Source organism: Pygocentrus nattereri, chromosome 22 (genome assembly GCF_015220715.1).
Source record: "Pygocentrus nattereri isolate fPygNat1 chromosome 22, fPygNat1.pri, whole genome shotgun sequence".
Lineage (NCBI taxonomy): Eukaryota > Metazoa > Chordata > Actinopteri > Characiformes > Serrasalmidae > Pygocentrus > Pygocentrus nattereri.
Genome location: NC_051232.1, coordinates 12,987,212 through 13,014,836, shown reverse-complemented (window position 1 = coordinate 13,014,836; position 27,625 = coordinate 12,987,212). Strand labels below are relative to the sequence as shown.

General features: G+C 44.1%; 1 pseudogene; it reads left to right on the top strand.

The window, feature by feature from the left end:
* The first annotated feature begins 100 nt into the window (after window positions 1-100).
* LOC108414318 lies at window positions 101-27,380 on the top strand (annotated as a pseudogene).
* Window positions 27,381-27,625: the final 245 nt, after the last annotated feature.

Here is a 27,625-nt window from a genome sequence, read left to right as displayed (position 1 = left end):
TTTAATCAGAAAAGTAATCTCAAATCACACCAACGCATTCACAAAAGAAAGAAACCATATCACTGTTCTGAGTGTGGGAGGAGTTTTAATAAAAAAAAGTATTCTCCAGTCACACCAGCACATTCACACAGGAGAGAAACCGTATCACTGTTCTGAGTGTGGAAAGAGCTTTAGTGTTCGTTCTACTCTTCAGAAACACCAGCGCATTCACACAGGGGACAAACCTTATCAGTGCTCTGAGTGTGGGATGAGTTTTAATCAAAATATTCATCTCCAGTCACATCAACGCATTCACACAGAAGAGAAACCATTCCAGTGCTCAGAGTGTGGGATGAGTTTTAATCGAAAGAGTTCTCTACAGACACACCAGCGCATTCACACAGGAGAGAAACCGTATCAGTGCTCAGAGTGTGAAAAATGCTTTACTACACAGACTCAGCTCCATGTGCACCAACGCATTCACACATCAGAGAAACCATATCCGTGCTCTGAATGTGGGAAGAGTTTTAATCACAAAAGTAATCTTAAATCACATCAGCGCATTCACACAGGAGAGAAACTGTATCACTGTTCTGAGTGTGGAATGAGCTTTAGTCTGCGTTCTTCCCTTCAGACACACCAGCGCATTCACATAGGGGACAAACCATATCAGTGCTCTGAATGTGGGAAGAGTTTTACTCAAAATATTCATCTCCAGTCACATCAACGCATTCACACAGAAGAGAAACCATTCCAGTGCTGTGAGTGTGGGAAGTGTTTTAATCGAAAGAGTTCTCTACAGACACACCAGCGCATTCACACAGGAGAGAAACCGTATCAGTGCTCAGAGTGTGAAAAATGCTTTACTACACAGCATCATCTCCATGTGCACCAACGCATTCACACATCAGAGAAACCTTTTCAGTGCTCAGAGTGTGGGATGAGTTTTAATCACAAAAGTCATCTCAAATCACATCAGTGCATTCACACAGGAGACAAACCGTATCACTGTTCTGAACCACCAACGCATTCAGACAGGAGACAAATGGTATCACTGTTCTGAGTGTGGAAAGAGTTTTAGTGTGCGTTCTTCCTTTCAGACACACCAGCACATTCACACAGGGAACAGGAGTGAAACTGTATCAATGTTTAAAGTGTGAAAAATAATTCAGAGCCGCAGCTCCATGTGCACCAACGCATTCACACAGGAGTGAAACCATATCAGTGCTCAGAGTGTGAAAAATGCTTTACTACACAGACTCAGCTCCATGTGCACCAACGCATTCACACAGGAGAGAAACCTTTTAAGTGCTCAGAGTGTGGGAAGATTTTCACACATCAGAGTAATCTCCAAATACACCAGCACATTCACACATTTATCTGACAGGACCATTTTAATAATCAGACAACTGCAGAAATATGATTATGATAGAATTATTGCGTGCATGTCTACTAAAGCCTTGATGGTTATTCTTTATTTTCTATATTGTTATGCCTTGTGTTTTGCGTGGTTTGTATTTTTTGTGCATTCATTCCATAATCCATCCCATGACTTCACCCTTGCCGCTACTGGACCCAGCTCCTGTTCCATCCCGTGGTTTCATCTCTCCCCACCTGCTTAAAGAAGCCCAAGATGGCTGAGATGCCAGGAGACTTCCTCATCGTTTCACTTTGCTTTTGTGTATATTTCGCTTTCATTGCCTGTCTTACTTGTTACCGACCTTGCTTATTTCGACTTGACTACAATTTGGCGTGACCCATGTAACCTGTGATGGCTAACTTTCAGAGTTTGTTGTTAACCCTACTTGGGAACAATTTGATGCATGCTGTAAGACTGAATTGCTCTTGGTGGCTGATTTTTTTTCTGCTATTGTTCCGCTCTTAAACGAGAGATTAAGACGGTGTTAGAGACACACCTTGTGAGGTTGGGCATTCTACCGGAGAGGGAAAGGTCCCTGGGTGTTTCTTTAGGCCATACTCCTGGTGCAGAATCGGCGGAGGTTGCAGATGGCTTGGAGTGCCGGCCATGCATGGATCCCAGTGGTGCCCTTTCTCCTGGGCTTGATCCTCTCCTGGCTGTTCGGCTGAGGGAGCTGGAACTGGAGATTAAAATTCAGGAGCGTGAAGCAGAGGGTCTCCGCCTGAAAACGGTACAAGTTAGTGCCGAGAGGGACCTTGAGTTAAGGAGGCTGAGTTGGGCAGGTGACAAGCCAGTCCCTCTCCCTCGGATCACTGCTTCTCTGCCAGCTTGGTCTCCAGTTAAAATTTAGAAAATGCACCAAAACATTAACAAAGCTCATTGCCACTTGGGAATACATTCCTGGTAGTAAAACAGGTTCTAAAAAGCTTTAAAAATACCACTGCCTAAACATCTATTTTATTAAAATAATATCCGGTTTACTGAACTGGGAGAAAGGGAGATAAGAGTGACAAAGGCATGGAAAAAGTAACAAATGGGATGAGAAAGAGGCAGATGTGGGTGGTATGGAAAGAATAATGGACAGAGGGGACAAACAGAGAGGGATAAGGAGGAATAGGGCATGTACAATGGCAAAACATAACTACTTATCAATTACTTTAAGCTTAATGTATACTCTACATGAACAAGCTAACATAACATTTTGTCTCCTCAATGGTTTGAACTTGGTCACTGATTGATGTTATGAATATGAGCATAACCCATGTAATAAACACTTTCTACAAGCAACAAAACAAGCATGCGTGATGCTTTGTTTCTATTCAGTGTTCAACAGTGCAAGCCAACAGTTTTCCTTCATGTAAACACAAAGGCCTTGTTGTAAGAAAAAACAATAAAGTTTATCCATTTGAACATTACTGCTGTTAAAAGAGCAAAGAGCAAAGGATAAAAAAAATCAAATAAATGAAGTGACTGAAAGGGACTGACATTTGTGGTGGCATAACCAATTACACCAGATACTCAGTCATGTTTTTGTTGTGAAATAATTTTGTTACTGTTGACATACAGGTCCAATCTGTATCATGAATTCTCTTTAGAATACTAATTAACTGCTACTATAAGGTGTTTGAACTGATGATGCTTCTTAAAAGATAATCCTTAAACATTCTTTAGTAAAGAATGTTCTATATAGAACTATAAACATTCAAAGAACCATTTGTATGCTTAAAGGGCACTTTAAATCATAAAATCATCCTTCAGATTCACAAAGAATGTGTTGTATATGGTTCTGTAAATAACCCTTTTGAAAAGGATTCTATATTGTGCTGAGCAGGGTTCTGCTACTGTTACAATGTGAAGCCTGTAATGATAGAACCCTTTTTGGTGCCACACAGAACCATTTTCAAAAGCATTCTATACAGAACCAAATAGAGAAGTACATTCTCCATCAATCTGAAGTTGTTTTACCATGTAAATAATTGTTTAAGCATGCCAACTTATATGAGCGTTCATGGTTCCATAGAACCATTGTCTTTACTAAAGAAGCCCAGAAAAAATACATCTTTAAAAGTGTACAGTTTGAATGGTGCATTAAGCTTTTAATGAAAGAGGGTCTGTAATACTGACAAACAAAAATGTACAAAAACGTGCAAAATTCAGTAAATGCAGTATAATTATCTTAATTTGGAAATATATTTTCTTACATCACACATCCTGATTATCTCAGAAGCATCCTCTGAAAAGTAGTGCAGAAGAGATGTTCTTCTGTTCTGATTCCTACATACATTACAGACAAGAATGAGTGAATGCAATACTTAAACTAGATTCCTTACTTTAAGCATACATTGACAAATTCATTTTATACATACCTCCTTATGAAGGCACTGTATAACACTGCTAAGCATCAACCTCTTGCTTGATACTTTGTACGGCTCTAAGAGACTTGGCACCAAGTCATCTATTCCATCCAGGAATGACTGCATCAGATCCTTAGTGACTATTCTACTGAACTCTGCATTTAACTGAAACAGACATAAGACAGCAGAGACAAAGGGTAATGAGAAAGGAGATAAAAAGAGAGGTAGAAAGCACAGATGAAAACAAAATTGACATATGTAGACTACATGCTATCTAATAACATTATTATACACAAAATTTCCTTGTTCTCCTTCATCCTGTGGTCGTCAGTTGGCAATGGTTACCTGTCTCTCTTAAACAATGCAGGCCATCTTTCCATGACTACAGAGATGAGTGGCTCATCACCATTAATTTCCTTTCTGTGCTGAGAGAATGTTGCAGTCATCAGTTCATCCAGGAGGTGCATGTCTGGATAACGCTTCTGCACCACCAGAATCATGATCTTACGTTTCTCCTCTGAAGTAACTGCACTTTGACCATTGGGTGGATCTGTCAGGAAGTGGATCTCTCCCTTCTTTGACTTTTTGATTGCTTTGCTGTTTGCCTGTCTCTTTTTTTTCTTATTTACAAGAACCTCAGGGCATCCAGCTGCCATTAGTCTCTGACGGTAATTGCCCATCTTGAATTTCAAGCTGAATACCCAGCAATATCATCCTTTGGCGGAACCCGGCTCTCTGAGACAAGGGTGCTTTTCTACAAGAGCTGTGGCTACACTTTCATAATGGGCTTTACTTGAATAGGGAGTGATTTTGGATATATCATCAGTAGTTTGTCCAGTATTTCACTCTTAACGCCCTTGGAGATGAACATCACTCAGGCATCATTTGCTGCACTCAGCTGAAGTTCAACATCATGGGAGAAATCAGGAATAACAAAAGATTTAGGCCATTCAACTGAGGAAGAACTACTTGGGGAACTGAAGCTTGCAGTTTCTGATGTTGAGTCAGAATCTGAATCAGAAAATGTCACAGAAAGCGTCACTCGATCAGTTGGTAGATCTTCAAATTGCTTGTTTCCAAAGTCTGGATCTTAAAACTGTAGAATGAAGTTTCCTTGCAAGCCTAGACTGGTGCGCAGTGCTTCACATAGCTCCTTGACTGACTTAGGAAAACAGTCCAGGGTGACATGCCTTATCTCTTGAGGTGACACAATAACTCTGAGGAGCATCTTTGACACACCAACAGCTGTAACTGGGTGACACACAAAAAGGCCAAAAGCAGCTGTAGAAGCAGCATAAAATGAAATGTACTATGAGTGCAGTGCATGGTCTGTGGTAATGTGTTGTGTGACTGTATTAGGGCAGTAGTGATTTTCTGTACCTTACTTTATCATGAAAGTCCTCGGAGTAATGAACAGCCTTCCGTCAACATGGTATGCAGACAGAGGGATGTAGTCATTCAGCTGGTCAGGATCAACAACCACAGTTATTGCAGGGTATTTTTTGGTGAGCTGGTAACACTTAAGATGTTCCATGAAGCCAGCTGTGAACATTTCAATAATTAAAAATATGCTGCCATCCACAAAACAGATCTCAAGCACTCTTCCAAAATCTGGTAGTCCACTTGTGTGCCCAACAGAGAGCACCATTCCTTTGAAATATTTTGTCCCATTTAAGTAAACAGTGGAGGTGAATGAAACAGAGTCTAGAGGTTTAAACTTGTTCAATATAGCCACATTGAAATCAGCATCCAAGATGTCCACAGATACAACAGATACAAGCCCAGTTGTGATGCTTGATTTGACAACACTTGGCATCTCCAAGTAGTATGCCAACATTAGTTGATGTCTTGTGGCCAAAGTGTGCAGAATATTTTTAAAGTTACCAGCATCATGAAGCACTTTTTAAAGAAAGAATGTTTACCTTCAAATCTTATTGTCTAAAATTCAATTATAGGAAATTTCTCAATTATCATAGGGTAATGTTCCAGATAATGATGTTTAGGTCGCAATTTAATACAAGGAAAAACTTCTAAAAGCAACTGTCTCTGGTCAGAGATTTTGGCTTGTAGGTAGCACAGGGTTTATGTTGTGAATGACGGGCTGGATAATCAACAATGTCTTTTAATTTAAGAATTATATGCTGTCTTTTGACCCTCTGGACTGAGGTGGCCAACCAACAGCGGAAGAAATCTCAGAAGCACCCAGCTCTCATGTCCATTGCCACCTACAGTTCCATTTTTTTGAAAGTGTGTTTGTATTATCTGAGGTCTTAATATTGTCACAGAATTGAAAGGGGAAAGCTGTTATTCCACCATTAAGGTCATTCAATGTAAAATACTTCTTAGCAATGAGATCTGATATGCAGAGTTCCACAGGTACAATTCCTTCTAATATATCATGTAGATAATCACACCACTTTGCTTAAGCGCATTAACAGCTTCATCAAACAATTCTGGTGTTCTCAAAGTAAAAACCCCACTTCTGACAAAATCTGCAAAACTTCTCCACATTGAAAGACTCTTGAAATCCAAACCCAAATTTTCTACAAATACATACAAAAATGAACCTTTGCCATTAGAGCCAATACTCTGAACAAACACACCCTCTCATGCGAGGAGCTCAAGCTCAGGAACAGAACGAAGACGAAACATGGAGGGAGGATGAGGAGGCACATAACAAAATGATGCAGAACGAGAGACGACCGGAGAAACAACAGGACGAGGAAAACAAGAACGGACCACAGACCATGCAAAAGACAGGGGAACAGGAAACAAAACACAGACAGAAATCGGGACATAAACGAAAGGAGACACGGGAACGGGAACCACAACAGGAACGGGCACAGACACAACAGACGGTAACAAGACAAAACCAGGAACAGAGCAGGGTAAAAACGAAGGAACAGAAACAGGAGACACAGAAGCAGACACAGGCGAGGGCAGGAAGGGCGGGAACAAGGGGCTGCAATGTCCATGGGGGCAGGCGAGCCTGCAGCGATGTCCACGGGGGCAGGCGAACCTTCAGTGACGTCCATGCGGACTGGAGGCGGGTCAGGGATCGGGAGTGCTGCTGGGTGCAGCCATGGTATCAGGCTTGCCGCTGGGTGCAGCCACGGGATCAGGAACTCAGGCTGGGGGCTGCTGCTCCAACCTGAAGGAACAAACAGAAACAGAACCCACTCGGCCATTCCCAAGGCTCACTCGAGCGTTAGGTAGCTGGCAATTATCACGAATGCAGCGTTATGCCGTTATGCTGTTCTCGGAGTCGTGGCTAACGGTGCTAACCCCGGACACGGTCGTCTCATTGGACAGATTCCAACTCATGCGCACGGACAGGACAACAGAGAGCGGAAAGAGGAAAGGAGGTGGGCTGGCAGTATTTGTGAATAATAGATGGTGCACATCACTATTAAAGAGCAAATCTGCTGTAAGGACATTGAGCTGTTAGCCGTGAGCATGAGACCCCTGTACTTGCCCAGGGAATATTCTCATATAATCGCGGTAACTACGTATGTCCCCTTCTCTGCCAACGCTGAGACTGCCTGTGAGATCCAGCACTCATCTGTGAGCAGACTGCAGACACAGCACCCACAAGCCCTCCTCCTCATCTCTGGGGACTTCAACCACACTTCTCCGTCCTCCACTCTGCACACCTTCACCCAGTATGTAACCTGCCACACCAGAGACAATAAAATACTGGACCTGTTTTATGCCAACACAAAGACATATAAGTCTTCACCCCTCCCTCCCCTGGGAAGATCTGATCACAACCTGGTTCATTTTCTCACGATTGGCCCCTCCCAGTCCTGTCCATGTGCTCCTTTGTTTTAAGTCCTGCCCCCTGTTTGGTTACTCCTGTCCCTCATTGTTCCGTGTATTTAAGCCCTGTGTTTGTCCCTTGTTTTTGCCGGTCTTTGTATTGGTCTTTGTATGACTGTACTAGTCTCTGTTGAATGTGCTTCTCTGTGTTTACAGTTGTAGTTTGTGGTCTGTCATGTCTTACCCTCGTTCTATCCGTGTTGGCTCTTTGACCTTGGACCGCTTTGACTATGACCCTGGATTTGCCCATAATAAATCTCGCTTATCTCAGCGTGTGTGTCCGCCTCCTTGCTCCCCCTTACAGAAAGACCGGCCACCACAGGACGCAGCAGGTAAGCGAGACTCCGGCATGTGGTTGTTCCGTTGGGACAAAACTCCGGCTGTTTCTAAGCAGCCCGAGTTCGACGTGTCCCAACGCCACCAAGCCGGAGACAGCAAAATCCCTTGGCGCTGAGGGAACACGAGCGTCTCATCAGTCCCGCAAGAAAGCGAAGGACCTTGCCGCCTTGTGTCTGGGCGACGAGAGCGCAGGTAAGCGCCTTGGGTCTGCCCGTCTTGAGCGCCACTGCAGGGAGGAGCGACCTGCATTCAAGAAGGGGTCAGACGGAGGGAGCATTCAGATGGCCTGTGCTATGGTTTTTGGCTCGCTTTCAAGCGCCACTGCGAGCTGCCAATTGCACGAGTGAGCCTTGGGAGCAGCCAAGTGGGTCCTGTGTCTGTGTGTTCCTCCAGGTTGGAGCCGCTGTCCCCAGCCGGAGCTCCTGTTTCCGTGGCCGCACCCCGCGGCAAGCCTGATTCTGTGGCCGCACCCTGCCGCTAGTCGCGGCGCCTCCGGACCCGCCTTTCATGTATCAGAGCAGTCTCAGAATACAAGAGACTTGCCATATGATGCATAGGCTTCAGCTGTTTCCTGTAAAGGAGACAAAATCTTCATCTCTCTCTACTCTGCCTGCCCCCGTGGATGTCGTAGCAGGCCCGCCTGCCCCCGTGGACGTCGTAGCAGGCCCGCCTGCACCCGTGGACGTCGTAGCAGGCCCGCCTGCCCCCGTGGACATTACATCCCCTTTGTTCCCGCCCATCCCACCCTCGCCTGTGTCTGTTCCCCCTGGGCCTTCCGTTTCTCCTGTCTCTGTTCCCCGTGGTCCTTCTGTGCCTCCTGTGTCTGTTTCTGTTCCTTCGTTTCTGCCCTGTCCGGTTCCTGGTTTTGTCCTGTTCCCTGCGGTTGTGTCTGTGTCAGTTCCCGTTCCCGTTGTGGTTCCCGTTCCTGTGTCTCCTTTTGTTTCTGTTCCTCTTTCTGTTTCTGTACCCGTTTCTGTTCCTGTGTCTGTCTTGGTGCCTGTTCCCCTGTCTTTTGCGTGGTCTGTCGTTCGTTGTTGTTCATTTTTTTGTTCTGTGTGGCACGCCTCGGTGTGCGTGCCTTTGTGTCATGATTGGCCCCACCCAGTCCTGTCCATGTGCTTGTTTGTTTTGATTTAAGTCCTGCCCCCTGTTTGGTTACTCTGCCCCTGATTGTGTTCACCTGTCCCTCATTGTTCCGTGTATTTAAGCCCTGTGTTTGCCGGTCTTAATATTGGTCTTTGTATGATTGTACTGGTCTCTGTTGAATGTGCTTGTCTGTGTTTACAGTTGTAGTTTGCCGTCTATCATGTCTTACCCTCATTCTATCCGTGTTGGCTCTTTGACCTTGGACTGCTTTGACTATGACCCTGGATTTGCCCATAATAAATCTCACTTATCTCAGTGTGTGCATCCACCTCCTCGCTCCCCCTTACACATCTCCTGCCTGTGTACACACCTCTTGTACAGAGGGAACCAGCAGTCACCCGCACAGTAAAGAAATGGTCTGAGGAAACTGAAGAGGCTCAGAAGGATTGTTTTAGCACAAGTGTGGGAAGTGCTGTGTGATCATGAAGAGGGTCCTCACACACTGCATAATGGACTATGTGAACTTCTGCGTGGAGAACACTGTACCCACCAAGACAAAGAAATCTGTCAAGAAAAATAAATCAAATGAATTGCATGTTCTGAAAATCAGATTTCTTAGAATCAAATTTTCTCAAAGATGTCTGCATTATATAGTCTTAAACAAGCCATTAGGGGTGTACTTTGTAGACTTCTGGTGCCGGTCCCAAGCCCGGATAAATGGTGAGGGTTGCATCAGGAAGGGCATCCGGCGTAAAATTTGTGCCAAAACTATCATGCGGATCACAAATATGATTGCCATACTGGATCGGTCGAGGCCCGGGTTAACAACGACTGCCTCCGGTGCTGTTGACCAGCAGGGTGCCGGTTGAAATTGGACTATTGTAGGTTGAAGACCATCAAAGAGGAGAGGAGGAAGGCGGGTTAGAAGGCAGCAAGAGAGAAGGAAAGGCAGGAGCATGGAGGTTAGAGTAGGGACTCTGAACATAGGGACAATGACTGGTAAAGGCAGAGAGCTTGCAGACATGATGGAGAGAAGGAAGGTAGATATTCTGTGTGTCCAGGAGACCAGATGGAAAGCAAGCAAGGCCAGGAACATTGGAGGTGGATTCAAACTGTTCTATCATGGTGTAGAGAGGAAGAGAAATGGAGTAGGGATAATCCTAAAGGAACAGCTTGGGAAAAGTGTTCTGGATGTAAAGAGAGTGTCAGACAGGATCATGAGCCTGAAGTTGGAGGTTGATGGTGTGATTTTGAATGTGGTCAATTCATATGCACCACAGATTGGTTGTCAGTTAGAGGAGAAAGCGGAATCTTGGAGTAAGATGGATGAAGTGGTAGATGGTGTCCCTAGAGAGGAGAGATTGGTGATTGGTGCAGACTTCAATGGACATGTTGGTGAAGGAAACAGAGGGGATGAAGAGGTGCTGGGTATGTACGGTGTGAAAGACAGAAATGCGGAAGGTCAAATAGTTGTAGATTTTGCAAAGAGAATGGAAATGCCTGTGGTGAACATATATTTTCAGAAGAGGGAAGAGCACAGGGTGACATACAAGAGTGGAGGGAGGTGCACACAGGTGGATTATATTCTTAGCAGGAGATGCCACCTAAAGGAGATTGGAGATTGTAAAGTGGTACCAGGGGAAAGTGTAGCAAGGCAGCATAGGGTGGTTGTCTGTAGAAAGAGATTAGAAACAAAGAAGAGGAAGAGAGTGAAGACAGAACCAAAGATTAGATGGTGGAAGATGAAGGAGGAGGATGGTTGCAGGCAGTTCAGGGAAAAATTGCAACAGGCTCTTGGGGGCAGTGAGGAGCTACCTGAGGACTGGGGAAATACAGCTAAGGTGGTGAGAGAAACTGGCAAGAATGTGTTGGGTGTTTCGTCTGGTCAGAGGAAAGAAGACAAGGAAAGTTGGTGGTGGAATGAGGAAGTCCAGGAGAGTATTCAGAAGAAGAAGGCAGCTAAGAAAAAGTGGGATAACCAGAGAGATGAAGGAAGTAGGCAGGAGTACTTTGAGGCTAGTCACATAGCGAAAAGAATGGTGGCAAAGGCAAAGGCTCAGGCCTATGATGAGCTGTATGAGAGGCTGGACAGTAAAGAAGGAGTAAAGGACTTGTACTTGGCTAAACAGACAGATAGAGCTGGAAAGGATGTACAGCAGGTTAGGCTGATAAAGGATAGAGAGGGAAATGTACTAGTGAGTGAACAGAGAGTGTTGAGTAGATGGAAGGAGTACTTTGAAGAACTAATGAATGAGGAAAACGAGACAGAGAGGAGGACAACGGGGGGGAGAGATAGTGGATCAGGAAGTGCAGAGAATTAGTAAGGTGGAAATGAGGCAGCTTTAAAAAGGATGAAGAATGGAAAGGCAGTTGTTCCAGATGACATACCTGTGGAGGTATGGAGATGTTTAGGAGAGAAGGCAGTTGACTTTTTAACCAGGTTGTTTAACAAAATCCTGGAGAGTGAGAGGATGCCTGATGAGTGGAGAAGCAGTATATTGGTCCCCATTTTTAAGAACAAGGGTGATGTGCAGAGCTGCAGTAACTACAGAGGTATAAAGTTGATGAGTCACACCATGAAGGTATATAAAAGAGTTGTTGAAGCAAGGCTAAGGTGAGAGGTTCAGATCAGTGAGCAGCAGTTTGGTTTCATGCCCAGAAAGAATACCACAGATGCAATTTTTGCATTGAGAGTGTTGGTAGAGAAGTACAGAGAAGGTCAGAAGGAGCTACATTGTGTCTTTGTGGATCTAGAGAAGGCATATGATAGGGTGCCAAGAGAGGAACTGTGGTACTGTATGAGGAAGTCAGGTGTAGCTGAAAAGTATGTTAGGGTGGTGCAGGACATGTATGAGGATAGTGAGACGGTGGTGAGGTGTGCAGTTGGAGTGACAATTGGTTTCAAGGTGAAGGTGGGTTACATCAGGAATCAGCTTTGAGCCCCTTCTTGTTTGCAATGGTGATGGACAGGTTGACAGATGAGGTCAGGCAGGAGGCTCCATGGACCATGATGTTTGCAGATGACATTGTAATCTGTGGTGAGAGGAGAGAGCAAGTGGAAGAGAATCTGGAGAGGTGGAGGTTTGCACTGGAGAGGGGAGGAATGAAGGTCAGTAGAGACAAGACGGAATACATGTGTGTGAATGAGAGGGAGGCAGGTGGAAAGGTGAAGATGCAAGGAGTAGAGGTCGTAAAGGTGGATGACTTCAAATATCCTGGGTCAACCATCCAGAGCAATGGACAGTGTAGAAAAGAGGTGAAGAAGAGGGTGCAGGCAGGATGGAGTGGGTGGAGACGGGTGTCAGGGCTGATGTGTGACAGAAGTATAGCAGCAAGAGTGAAAGGGAAGGTTTACAAGACAGAAGTGCGTCCTGCTATGATGTATGGTCTGGAGACTGTGGCTCTGTCTAAAAGACAGGAGGCTGAGCTGGAGGTGGCGGAGATGAAGATGCTGAGATTTTCGTTGGGAGTGACAAGGATGGACAAGAATAGAAATGAGCAAATCAGAGGGACAGTGAAGGTGGAGCAGTTTGGAGATAAAGCCAGAGAGGCCAGGTTGAGATGGTTTGGACATGTGTTGAGGAGGAATAGTGGATATATTGGTCAAAGAATGTTGGAGATGGAGCTGCTGGGTAGAAGGAGAAGAGGTAGACCTCAGAGAAGGTTTATGGATGTAGTGAAGGTGGACATGGAGATGGTTGGTGTGAAATTAGAGGAGGCAATGGATAGGGCAAGATGGAGGCAGATGATCCCAAAGGGAGCAGCTGAAAGAAGAAGAAGTCTGCATTATATAGTCTTATTATATATAGAATGAGAGGGAGAGCGTGAAAGATATTTTAAGTGTTTTTCCACTAAAACTGCATTTAAGTTGTTAACCATCTCTACAAAGAACAATGAAAACCAATCACAACACAAAAAAACAAGAAAAATCTGGAATTAGATCAGAAAAAATACTGGACAAAACATGTAAGTCAGAAAATTTGAATCTTAATAATGAATTCACTTCCAAGAAAAAGTGTAATACATTCCTATGTTTTATCTTACAAACTGAGAGAATTTACTACATTGTTTTGTTAAATCTAACAGTGAACTGATTTTTTTTTGGATCTTGGTGAAAAAAAGAAAATTGAGGGTGTCAATTTGGGTTTTACAAAACGGCAATTAAAATGTAGCTATTATCTGACTTTTGATAAAATAATTAAATAACCTTCAGAATAAGCTAATCCTTGCTTGCAGCCCCACTAAGAAGTAGTCAGGTGTGTCCTTTCGCCGCTGGAAGTAGTCCAGGATTGTTTTACACAAAGTGCCAATATTCAGGTGGAATATTTAGGCTTGTCCTCTGTGGAAACCTGATTAGCACCATGGTTCAATGGTATCACCAATTTATACTAACTGTTATGTCTAATTCAAAAATGGCGCCAACTTCTCTGTAGTTCTCAGTACTTCCTGGGTATCATTCCTCCTCCCCTTTTCTCTTTTTTCAACATATATTATCATCATCATCATCATCGTCATTGCCCGCTAGTCCAAACAGGGTCGCGGTAGCAGTTGGGAGAGCAGAGAATCACAGATGACCCTGTCCCCCGCAACTTCATCCAGCTCATTCCCGGGGACCCCAAGCCGCTCCCAGGCCAACTTGGAGACATAATCCCTCCAGCGGGTCCTAGGGCGACCCCGGGGTCTTGTCCCGGTAGGCCGTGCCTGGAACACCCCCACCAGGAGGCGTCCAGGGGGCATCCGGATCAGATGCCCGAACCACCTCAGCTGGCTCCTCTCAATGCGGAGGAGTAGCGGCTCTACTCTGAGCTCTTTCCGGATGACCGAGCTCCTCACTCTATCGTAGAGCGTGTAGCCCGCCACCCGACGAAGAAAGCTCATTTCCGCCGCTTGTATTCGTATTGTATCTCGTTCTTTCGGTCATTACCCACAGCTCATGACCATAGGTGAGGGTTGGGATGTAGATCGACCGGTAAACAGAGAGCTTTGTCTTTTGGCTCAACTCCCTCTTCACCACTACAGTCCGGTACAGTGACCGCATTACTGCTGCCGCCTGTCCCAGCCTATGGCTGATCTCACGATCCCTCTTCCCATCACTCGTGAACAAGACCCCAAGATACTTAAACTCCTCCACCTGGGGCAGGTCCTTTCCCCTTACCTGGAGTGGGCATGCCATCCTTTTCCGGGCCAAGACCATGGACTCAGACTTGGAGGTGCTGATCCGCATACCAACCGCTTCACACTCAGCTGCCAACCGCTCCAGCGAGCGTTGGAGGCATCCATGTGATTCCGCCAAAAGAACAACATCATCTGCAAATAGCAGAGACGCCAACCTCCGGCCTCCACACATAATGCCCTCCTGACCCCGGCTACGCCCTGACACTCTGTCCATGAATATCACGAACAAGAGTGGAGACAGAGCACAACCCTGGCGAAGTCCAACGCTAACCCTGAAGGAGTCTGACTTAATGGCAAGTATACGGACACAACTCTCACCCCGGCACCCCATACTCCCGGAGGACCTCTCGGAAGATATCTCGAGGATGTCTTGTGGGAGGTCCTCCGGGAGTATATATATATATATATATATATATATATACATATATTATATTTATATACATATATATATATGTATATATATATATATATATATATATAATAGTTATATATAAGTTCTAAGTTAAATGAACATTTGCGACACAGACAAAACTCACAAGTAGTTAAGCGAATGAACTATCTTAAGTTTAATTTTTGGAAAACTTACAAAGTTCAGTTCAATATCCAAAACCTGTCATGACATTTGGAGTCAAAGAGAAGCAATAAGTTGTAAACAGCGCTGTAATGTTTTACAGTGTAGTTACTCAAGGATTAATGCATAACTACTCATTCATTCCTGCTTATTTCCTGATTAGTTACTTATGAGTTACTATAACTTTCATTAAAAATACAACTGAAAAATAATTATAACAAATGCAAATAAATGCATATATTATACAAATTTTATCCTTTTACATTGCAAAATCATATTTGGTCAATACATTTGGAATATACTTTTTGTCCATTTGGATTGTATTTTTGCTGTCAAACCAAACTCTAGAGAGTGATTATTAGGATATGCAGCTTAGATAATTAAAAAAATTCATTATTCAAAGTCTAGAATATCCACAAACATTCTTGTTTATGCAGCTATACATAATGAAATTTTGTACTTTATCCATACTCAGAGTCACAATGTACCCTGTACTGTTTAAAACGAATTATTTAATTAGTGGAGTGTTTAAATTAAGATGGAAAGAAATATCATGCAAAAAAAGAAAAGAAAATGATAGTCATTGTAGATCCCTGTCTCTTTGTGACTCCTAAACTCAATCCTATTTCACCCCTTGCACCTCAGTTTTGTGCGTTCACACCTAGGAGGTTAGGGTGTCCCAGTTTTTGTTGAGATAAAGGGGTACGGCGAAGTGTAGGGAACTGTAAATCAGCTTTTTCACTGCTTTAAACTGCTGGAGATTCACTCAGAGGTGAACTGATTTGAGTGATCAGATTTGTATTTGTTTTAAATCCATGAATAGGTTCATTTATCCATCCATCCATCCATCCATCCATCATCTTCCCCTTTTCCGGGGTTCGGGTTGCGTGGGCAGCATCCACTTCCACTAGCTCCCGGGGGGGGGATTCCGAGGCGCTCCCAGGCCAGCTGGGCAATATAGCCACGCCAGCGTATCCTGGGTCTTCCCTGGGGTCTCCTCCCGGGTGGACTTGCTTGTAACACCTCCCGTAAATTATGAATAGAATCAGTGACAAAGGGCAGCCCTGACTCTCACTGGGAATGAGTCTGACTTACTGTCAGCCATGCGAACCAAACTCCTGAAGCACCTCCCACAGAATACCCCGGGAAACACAGTTGAATGCCTTCCACAAAGCACATGTGGACTGGTTGGGCAAACTCCCATGCACCATCCAGAATCCTGGAGAGGGTGAAGAGTTGGTCCAGTGTTCCACGACCAGGATGGAACCCACACTGCTCCTCCTGAATCAGAGGTTCGACTATAAGCCGGACTCTCTTCTCCAGTACCCCTGCATAGACCTTACCAGGGAGGCTGTAGTTGGAACACACCCTCCGGTCCCCCTTTTTAAAAAGAGGCACCACCACCCCAGTCTGCCAATCCAGTGGCACCGCCCCCGATGTCCACGCAATGTTGAAAAGGCCAAGACAGCCCCACAACATCCAGAGCCTTGAGGAACTCAGGACGGATCTCATCCACCCCTGGAGCCTTGCCACCAAGGAGCTTTTTAACTACCTTAGCGACTTCGGCCTCAGTAATGGACAAGCCTATTCCTGTGTCCCCAGACTCTGCCTCCTCACTGGAGAACGTGTCGGTGGGATTGAGAAGGTCCTCAAAGTATTCCTTCCACTGTCCAATGATGTCTTCAGTTGAAGTCAGCAGCACAATATCTCCACTATATACAGTGCTAGTGGCACACAGCTTTCCTCTTCTGAGTCGCCTGACGGTTTGCCAGAATCTTTTCAGAGCCAACTTAAAGTCACTTTCCAAGGCCTCACCAAACTCCTCCCACACCCGGGTGTGATAAAGTGCGTGTCATGTCTACCGGATCGGTATCCACAAAATACACTTTATGGGTAGTGTTGGGCGATTAGCCTTGGGCACGGGATGAGCAGAATGTAAAAAATGCAGGAAAGTAGAGTATCCTTTAGGGTGTGAATTTATTCCCACCACAACAGTGCAAGTATTTACAAGCGCGCAAGACAAAAAAATAATAAACAAACAAAAAAACAAATAGCCTCTCATCAGAGGATTAAGACTAAGTGACTACAAAGTCATGAAAGTCACAAACAATGGATAGACTGTCTACCACAGTCTAGCTCAGAGTCAGCCATCCAACCTCTCTCCCACCTCCATATCAGGTAGGTATTTATATGCTAAGCACCTCCCCTGAACATACCATGTTTGATAACAGGTAAGTTACATGACCAGTATATACACAGAAAGTACAATAAACAATAAACATGGGCAAAGGTAAAATCAAACATAGTCCCAATGTCCAATAAAACCTCAGCAGTACATTATAACACCAGCACAATTAATAATGCACATTTTCCCCGTTCATGTAGGTCCGCCAGCCCCATCCCCTTCTACAGAGGATGAACTCACCCAGGTAAGTATAAGCAGAGCTAACCCATAGGTACTCTTTTAGAACCCCACAGGTAAGTATGAACAGTGCCCAATTACAACAGGTAAGTATGCACACCCAGGTTACTTAGATGGTAATGTGTAGGGATGCCGTACATCATTACACCGGGCATGTGCCTTGGCAACGACTGAAGCTGCAGATCACTTGGCCTGTCGATACCTGCCAGCTGCCTCTGGTGTCCCACAGGCCAACCATGCCCGGTAGGACTCCTTCTTCAGCTTGACGGCATCTCTCACCTGGGGTGTCCACCACTGGGTTCGAGGATTACCGCCCCGACAGGCACCAACTACCTTGCAGCCACAGCTACATTCAGCCGCTTCAACAATGGAGGAACGGAACATGGCCCATTCTGAGTCAATGTCCCTCACCTACCCCGATATCTGGTCAAAGTTCTGACGGAGGTGTGAGTTGAAGATCAATCTGACAGGTTCTTCTGCCAGACGTTCCCAGCAAACCCTCACTATACATTTGGGTTTGCCTGGTCTGACTGGCATTTTCCCCCATCACCAGGTGGTGATCAGTTGTCAGCTCAGCTCCTCTCTTTACCCCAGTGTCCAAAACACATGGCCGCAAGTCCGATGACACGACTACAAAGTCAATCATTGAACTGTGTCCTAGAGTGTCCTGGTGCCATTGTGCACTTATGGACATCCTTGTGTTCGAACATGGTGTTCATGATGGACAAACTGTGGTTTGCACAGAAGTCCAAAAACTGAACACCACTCGGGTTCAGATCAGAGAGACCATTCCTCCCAATCACACCCCTCCAGGTCTCACTGTCATTACCCATGTGAGCGTTGAAGTCCCCCAGTAAGACAATAGAGTCTCCAGAAGGAGCACTTACAAGCACCCTTCCCAAGGACTCTAAGAAGGCTGGGTACTCTGAACTGCTATATTTGACTCGTGCTGTAGATAAAATGCAGCTCTTCTCGCAGAAACTGATGTATGATGTCACAGTATCTGGGTTTTCATCTAGGCTGTCTGTTTTTCTTCAAAAAGAAATTCTTTTAAATCAGTCCTTTAGCTTTTCAGTGCCTCCACTGGTCCAGCTCTTCACTGTTGTGACAACAGGCTTATTGGTTTGGTGGTCCTGCCTGTATGCCAAGATGAGATGAACAAGACTGTAGTTGGAATGTCTGACAACTGCATTCATGATTTTCAATTGTGCTGTAATAAAGATCCAAAATATTCCCTTCTTTTGTGGCACAACCAACATGTCATTACCTGGGCACTTAGGCTACGTTTACACAGCAAGTAAAAGTGGCCCGAAACTGATTTTCTCATCAAAATAAATTTTTTTTGTTTGGCTGTTCACATTAGCTTATAAATGTGACCTGAATGCGACATCAGTCTGAACAGATGATGCTTCTAAACTGACCCGCATGTGCAAAAGAACAATGCTTCCACGTCCAGAGGTAAACAATCATGATGGCCAGTGAATACCTGTTGCTCCTGGAGCTTCAGTTTCATCTTTGCCAGCATCACAGGATTACAGCGTCACAGTATCACAGTGATTATGAAGTTCCAGTGGATGACAGCTGGGCTAATTACCCACAATGTGCTTGAGTTCTCCACAAAATGGTTGTGTTATTCGGCCACTTTTTTGGTTTTTGTCCTCTGATTCTTTAAACTGTTCTCTGGTGCTGCAGCTTTGCGCTCCTCCGGCTCTGCTCAACCATTTTGTTCATAATCTCTTTGAACACGGAGCGGCTGCAAGTCTCTTCTAATTTTTTTGGTACAGAAAGAGCCTAAAAGTTTGAGTCTCACTAGCACGAAATTATGACAAACAGATGACACATCAGGGTGACATATGAGGAAAAAGACGGGATTTGGGCCACTTTTACCTGCTGTGTGAATGTAACTGCTGATAAGAAACATTCTTAGGATGTGAAGCTGGTTAGTTTTTGTTATTAGAGACTCAACGTTACTTCATATACAGTCAAATAGTGAAATAGAGGTGTTTTCCTGTGTCACATGTTCTCATGTATTCTGTTCCTGCAACAGTGATATGAACCACTTTTCATCTATTAGTCAGTCCTAGCACAGGAGGTGGGGTTTTTCAGAATGTGGGTGGGGTATTCATAACACCCTCAAGAGCTGCTGTGATCATGTGGTTCCAGTGTAAAGCCCCTCACTGGTGCTGTTGTACCTCCTCTGATCAGCAGTCCAGGCCAGTGTTGTTGGGCAGAGAGACAGAAGCTGCACTACTGAAGGTAAAGGTTTCAAATGGTTTACATTGTGCTTTTAATTTAGCTTCTTGGAGAGATGTTCACTCTTTGAAAGTGGGATTTAAAATATCCCTCAACACTGAAGGAGCTTTTGTCCAAACTGGTGCTGTTTGCTCTTGTGCTTGTGATTTGATGTTAATTGATATTTTTGTTGAGTTTGAAGGTTTTGTTGATTCTTAATTTGAAATTCACACTATATATCCTGAAAACATGTATTACTGTATTAATAGTGGTCAGTAATGTTATTTATGTAGATTAATAATGCTGTTCCCAAAGACAGAGGTGTATCCTGTGTGGTTCTTCTGTTCTTTTGTGTGTTAGTGAGAATGAGGAGGTTACAGTGCAGGAAAAATGACTTGCATTCATTTATGTACATGTGAAACAGATCTTACACACCACTGTGTAAAGATATCAAGCTATATTTTATGTGCAGCTATAAACAATGCCAGAGTATGAACAGAGACACAGATATAATCCAAAGTGGATATAAAATGTGCAGCATGTGGAAAAACCAGAGCTGGTTTTAGAGAAAGATAAAGTGTCTTATGAAAGACGGTAATTGTCTGTGGTGGGTGATTTGAGGGCTTTCAAGAGGCTGAGAAAAGGTTTTCAAGAGTTTGATGCCTGGTGGTGGAAACTGTCCTGAAGTCATTGATCTCACAACATGTGAATAGACTGTGATGGGGTAGATATGATGGGTGATTGACCAGACAAGCATACAGACTGTTAATAAATATTTAGTTAAAGGAAGATTAATATAACAATACAATAATAAACAGAATAATGAATGATAAAGTGGAGGAGCTCAAGAGAAGTGTGAATATCTGATACATACTATAAAACGTTTTATATACAGAACATTACAGACTGATATGAATATTTGTAACTAAACAAGATGGTTATGGATGATGTGAGGATGGATACGATGATTGCTGTGAAGATCTGGATCAACAGGCTCTGCTGCAGATTTAAGTGTCTCCTCAATCATTCATTGCTGGGCTCTCTTGGCTATGGAGGGTGTGCCCTTCTCTTACTTCAGATCCCTGGTGGTGAATCAGAAGAAAGGAGCAATGTTTCTTGTGCCACTGGCTGCAATACAACCCCAAACTATAATAGATGTTCTTTTTTTGCGTCTGTGAACATGGAGCTAATTTGACTTGACAAAAAGCTCCAGTTTTGTCTCTAATGTCCAAAGGACATTCTCCCAGAATCTTTTCGGCTTGTCAATATGCGTTTTTGGCAAATTCCAGTATCGCTTTTTATGATTTTGCTTTCAACTGTGGTTTCTCTTGAAGGAATGTATTGTTGTGAATTGTGTACATTCTATATCTGTGCACATGTGCTGAAGTTGTATTTTAGGCTGCCTATTTTTGTGGCTACCCCAATATGGTCATGTTTGTCACACCTGTTACTTGTCCAATATGAGCTGTGTCTATTCTTGGCATCAGTCCAGACATATAACTGTGTTAGTTCAATGTCTTATGGGCTAGCTATATGCCTGTGACCTGAGCACTCAACGAATAAACTTCATTAGTCCAGACAACAGGAGTCCCCTGGATCAGAGGGTTTGAAATTCTACACTTTTCTGTCATCTTCCACTTTGGCTAAAACAGTGACCAATAGTGTGATATGACACTGATGTACCTTGACCTTGGAGTTCACCTCTAATCTCTTTGGAAGTTCTTCTGCTGTTTGGTTACAATTTGTATTTTCTGTCTCTTCAATTTGTCAACAGTTTTCCTCTTGCGGTCACATCCAGGGAGGTTAGCTACAGTCCCATAGACCTTAAACTTTGGAATAATATTTGCAACTGTAATAACAGGAACATCAAGCTGCTTGGAGATGGTCTGATGGCCTTTGCCTTTAACATGTTTGTCTATATTTTTTTCTAATCTCCTGAGATGACTCTCTACTTAGCTTTCTGTGGTCCATGTTCAGTGTGGTACACACCATGACACCAAACAGCACAGTTACTACTTTTCAGCCTTTAAATAGTGAAGGAATGTATTGTTGTGAATTGTGTACATTCTATATCTGTGCGCATGTGCTGAAGTTGTATTTTAGGTTGCTTATTTTTGTGGCTACCCCTATATGGCCGTGTTTCTCACACCTGTTACTTGTCGTCAGGTTTGAGCTGTGCCTATTCTTGGCATCAGTCCAGCTATATAACTGTGTTAGCCCAATGTCTAATGGGTTAGCTGTATGTCTGACCTGAGCACTCAACAAATAAACTTCATTAGTCCAGACAACAGGACTCCCCTGGATCAGAGGGATTGAAATGCTGATTACAGGACACAGCTTAGTTTAACATGTCCCTATGGTCAAAATATATTCAGTTTTTTTAGGGGTGCCATCATTATTGTCCAGGCCAGTTACATTAGTTTGTCTTTTAAAATGATTCTTTTAAACCACAAAAGTAATGTCTGATGTTCATCAGTTGATTTTTCAGTCATTTTTATTCCTTATTACTTTTATCAGTTTCAAAGTATTTCCATTGTGGGTTTTTCTTTCTTTAATGGAAGGGTACCAACAGTTTTGCCCATGTGTGTATATGTTTCCATAGGCATGGAATTAATTGTCAATGTCATGCCAGTAATACAAAATTACCATTGTTTGTTGAGGCAAAGGAACTATGATCTCGCAATGATCACCTGCTGTGATCTTATCAAAACTTATCAAATTCATTGAGTACGTTTTCATGCATGTAATAATACGATAACAGCTTAAAATCCAATTTTGTCAGTAATCCAATCAATGTTTTTACATGCAATTGATCAGATATTAGGAAATGCAGAGTTTAGGTGAGTCAGGCAATAATCATATTTACGCTTTGCAACCAGGCAATAAACTCACAGAAGACGTCATGAGGTAAACGTGATGTAAAACTTAAACTTCATGCCACAGCTTAAAAAAAAAAAAAGCACTTTACTTGAAAATATGAACATGCATCTTCTAGATGATGAAGAATATTCAAATCTTTCATTTCGTCAAAAAAGTAGATGGTTTCAACATTGCAGCAGAAGTGTTTTACTGTCATGTTTTGGCAACACTGCTTGCTTATTTCCGATACCACCATCTGTTTTGCACATGCACTGAGAAATCTGATTACTGAGCTAACATCCAGCTCTCTTTCTCAGATTTCTTAATCGTATTTCTAAATGTTTCTCTGATCTAAGAAATCAGTGTGCTTTTTTCATGACCATTTTAATAATCAGATAACTGTAGTAATATGAATAAGATCGGATTATTGTGTGCATGTAAACGCAATCACTGGCTCTAAGAATATCTGAAATTTTACCGCCTACTAAAGTCTTAATGGTTATTCTGTTGCCCTAAGAACTGTTACAGAACTCGGCATCGCAACTGGCTCTGAGTTACTTAATATATGTAAAATGACCATATCAAGTACAAACTATTGTCAAGTTTAGAAATGCAGTCTGCTGAGACGTTAGAATGTCTTTATTACTTCAAAGGTGGATTTCTTTAAAAAGATAAATTTATGGAATAATTTACTAATCTTCAAAACACAGTTACTGTAGTAATTTATGAATCTAGGTTAAACTATTTAACTGAATGCTAATGAAGACACATTTCCTATGGTTAGAGCTGAACTGTAAAACTACCTTGTAAACCCAGCAGCTGATACAATCTTTTTCCACTCGACTTTACTTTTATACTTTATGAGGACAAATACTTTAAACTGTGTATTTCTTACATTTTATTTAAAACCTAAAAAACTTTTAACATCTAAAATTTTTACACTCAAAAAAATGTCTTGTATTTGAAATTGAATTCCAGTTTCAGAAACCAAGGATCAGAACGCCAAGGCCCATGCTGTGCTTATGCACCGAACAGCAGTTCAGAGTAGCCTTCCTAGAGTTCTTGGCTGTCAACTGATCACCACCTGGTGGTGAGTTGGATCAGGTGGTGGGGGAAAATGCCAGTCAGACCAGGCAAACCCAAACGTATAGTGAGGGTTTGCTGGGATCGTCTAGCAGAAGAACCTGTCAGATTGATCTTCAACTCACACCTCCGTCAGAACTTTGACCAGATATCGTCGGGGCAGGTGAGGGACATTGAAACAGAATGGGCCATGTTCTGTTCCTCCATTGTTGAAGCGGCTGACTGTAGCTGTGGCCGTAAGGTAGTCTGTGCCTGTCGGGGCGGTAATCCTCAAACCCGGTGGTGGACACCCCAGGTGAGAGATGCTGTCAAGCTGAAGAAGGAGTCCTACCGAGCATGGTTGGCCTGTGGGACGCTAGAGGCAGCTGGCAGGTATCGACAGGCCAAGCGATCTGCAGCTTCAGTCATCGCCAAGGCAAAAACCATGGTGTGGGAGGAGTTTGGTGAGGCCTTGGAAAGTGACTTTAAGTCAGCTCCGAAAAGATTCTGGCAAACCGTCAGAAGGGGAAAGCAGTGTGCCACAAGCACTGTATATAGTGGAGATGGTGTGCTGCTGACTTCGAATGAAGACGTCATTGGGCGGTGGAAGGAATACTTTGAGGACCTTCTCAATTCCACCGACACGTTCTCCAGTGAGGAGGCAGAGTCTGGGGACACAGGAATAGGCTTGTCCATTTCTGAGGCCGAAGTCGCTAAGGTAGTTAAAAAGCTCCTTGGTGGCAAGGCTCCAGGGGTGGATGAGATCCATCCCAAGTTCCTCAAGGCTCTGGATGTTGTGGAGCCGACACGCCTTTTCAACATTGCGTGGACACCGGGGGCGGTGCCACTGGATTGGCAGACTGGAGTGGTGGTGCCAAAAAAGGGGGACCGGAGGGTGTGTTCCAACTACAGGGGAATCACACTCCTCAGCCTCCCTGGTAAGGTCTATGCAGGTCTATGTACTGGAGAAGAGAGAACCTCGGATTCAGGAGGAGCAGTGCGGGTTCCACCCTGGTCATGGATCACTGTACCAACTCTTCACCCTCTGCTGGATTCTGGAGGGTTCATGAGAGTTTGCCCAACCAGTCCACATGTGCATGTGGATTTGGAGAAGACATTCAACTGTGTTCCCCAGGGTATTCTATGGGAGGTGCTTCAGGAGTACAGGGTACATGGCTCTTTGCTACGAGCCATTCAGGCCCTGTACAAACAAAGCAGGAGTTTGGTTCGCATGGCCGGCAGTAAGTCAGACTCGTTCCCAGTGAGAGTCAGGGCTGCCCTTTGTCACTGATTCTATTCATAATTTTTATGGATAGAATTTCTAGGCGCAGTCAGGGGATGGAGGGTGTCCTGATTGGTGACCTCAAGGTCACATCGCTGCTGTTTGCAGATGATGTGCTCCTACTGGGGACATCAGGCCGTGAACTTCAGCTTTCGCTGTATCGCTTTGCAGCTGAGTGTGAAGCAGCCGGGATGAGAATCAGTATCTCCAAATCCGAGGCCATGGTTTTCAGGCGCAAAAGGGTGGAGAGCCCTCTCTGGGTCAGGGATAAGCTCTTGCCTCAAGTGGAGGAGTTTAAGTATCTCGGGGTCATGTTCACGAGTGATGTTAAAAGGGAGCGGGAGATTGACAGATGGATTGGTGCTGGGTCAGCAGTGATGCGGGCTCTTTACCGGTCTGTTATGGTAAAGAAAGAGCTGAGCCATAAGACAAGGCTCTCGTTTTACCGGTCGATCTACGTTCCCACCCTCACCTATGGTCATGAGCTTTGGGTAATGCCCGAAAGAACGAGATCGCGAATACAAGTGGCCGAAATGAGTTTCCTCCGCAGGGTGTCTGGACTCTCCCTTAGAGATAGGGTGAGAAGTTTGGTCATCCGGGAGGGACACATCGAGAGGAGCCAGCTGAGGTGGTTCGGGCATCTGGTTAGGATGCCTCCTGGACGCCTCCCTCGGGAGGTGTCACAGTCAAGTCCACCAGGGAGGAGACCCCGGGGAAGACCCAGGACACGTTGGCGTGACTATATCACCCAGCTGGCCTGGGAGCGCCTTGGAATCCCCCCCAGGGACCTAGTAGAAGTGGCTGGGGAAAGGGAGGTCTGAGCCTCATTGCTTAGGATGCTGCCCCCGTGACCCGAACCCCGGAGAAGCAGAAGATGATGGATGGATGGATGGATGGATGGATGGATGGATGGATGGATGAAATTGAATTTAATATATGTATACTTTCTTTTTCTCCTACAGGAAGAATAACATCCTTTTTCAAGTCATCTCCTGCTTCTAGTGTGAACCTTCACAAACACATATGGACCTGCTAGAGGAACAATTCTGAAATCCAGAGAGACGTAGTACGCAACAAGAAGAAGCTCTGGTACCCAGCAAATATAACCTGATACTCTCCAGACTAACACACCTCACAGAGAAATGTAGAAAAATACCAGCAAAGAGAGGAATCACCACTGCTCTGAGTGTGGAAAGAGCTTTAGTGTGCGTTCTTCCCTTCAGAAACACCAACGCATTCACACAGGTGACAAACCGTATCAGTGCTCTGAGTGTGGGATGAGTTTTTCTCAAAAAAGTAATCTCAAATCACATCAGCGCATTCACACAGGAGAGAAACCGTATCAGTGCTCTGAGTGTGGGATGAGTTTTAATACAAAGAGTTCTCTACAGACCCACCAGCACATTCATACAGGACTGAAACCATATCAGTGCTCAGAGTGTGAAAAATGCTTTGCTACACAGACTCAGCTCCATGTGCACCAACGCATTCACACAGGAGAGAAACCATTCCAGTGCTCTGAGTGTGGGATGAGTTTTAATCAAAAGGGTTCTCTACACACACACCAGCACATTCATACAGGTGTGAAACCTTATCAGTGCTCAGTGTGTGGAAAGAGCTTTACTACACTGACTCAGCTCCACATACACCAACGCATTCACACGGGAGAGAAACCATATCACTGTTCTGAGTGTGGAAAGAGCTTTAGTGTACATTCTTCCCTTCAGACACACCAGCGCATTCACACAGGAGAGAAACTGTATCAGTGCCCTGACTGTGGGATGAGTTTTAATCAGAAAAGTAATCTCAAATCACATCAGCGCATTCACACAGGAGAGAAACCATTCCACTGCTCTGAGTGTGGGATGAGTTTTAATCAAAAGAGTTCTCTCCAGAACCACCAGAGCATCCATACAGGAGTGAAACCATATCGGTGCTCAGAGTGTGGGATGAGTTTTAATCAAAAATGTAATCTCCAGTCACATCAACACATTCACACAGGAGAGAAACCATTCCAGTGCTCTGAGTGTGGGATGAGTTTTACTCAAAAAAGTAATCTCAAATCACATCAGCGCATTCACACAGGAGAGAAACCTTATCAGTGCTCTGATTGTGGAAAGAGCTTTAGTGTGCATTCAAGCCTTCAGAGACACCAGCGTATTCACACAGGAGAGAAACAGTATCAGTGCTCTGAATGTGGGATGAGTTTTAATTACAACAATCATCTCAAATCACATCAGCGCATTCACACAGGAGAGAAACCGTATCACTGTTCTGAGTGTGGAAAGAGTTTTAGTGTGCGTTCAAGCCTTCAGATACACCAGCGCATTCACACAGGGGACAAACCTTATCAGTGCTCTGAGTGTGGGACGAGATTTAACTACAAAAGTCATCTCAAATCACATCAGCGCATTCACACGGGAGAGAAACCATATCACTGTTCTGACTGTGGAATGAGCTTTGGTGCTTGTTCTACCCTTCGGATACACCAGCGCATTCACACAGGGGACAAGCCGTATCAGTGCTCTGAGTGTGGGATGAGTTTTATTCAAAAAAGTTCTCTACAGAGACACCAGCGCATTCATACAGGTGTGAAACCGTATCAGTGTTCAGAGTGTGAAAAATGCTTTACTACACAGACTCAGCTCCATGTACACCAGCACATTCACACAGGAGTGAAACCGTATTACTGTTCTGAATGTGGCAAGTCTTTCACTGTGCATCACAGTGTACAAAAACACCAGCTTACTCACACAGGAAAGAAACATGGACAGGGGTAGATGGGGTCAAATATCTACACTGGACTTCAATCTCCTTAAAGCCCACTGAAGCAGATAAACCAGAAAGACCAGAAGCGCTAGTTAATTCTCTTCCTGCTGGATTGGGGGTTTGAATAAATTTGACAGGACAATTTGCTGTTGTGAATTAAAATGTATTTCATTGCTTTATATTATTATTAATTAATGTACAACCTGTACTGTACTGTACTGTAGTGCAATTCACCGTGCACATTTCTGTCTATATA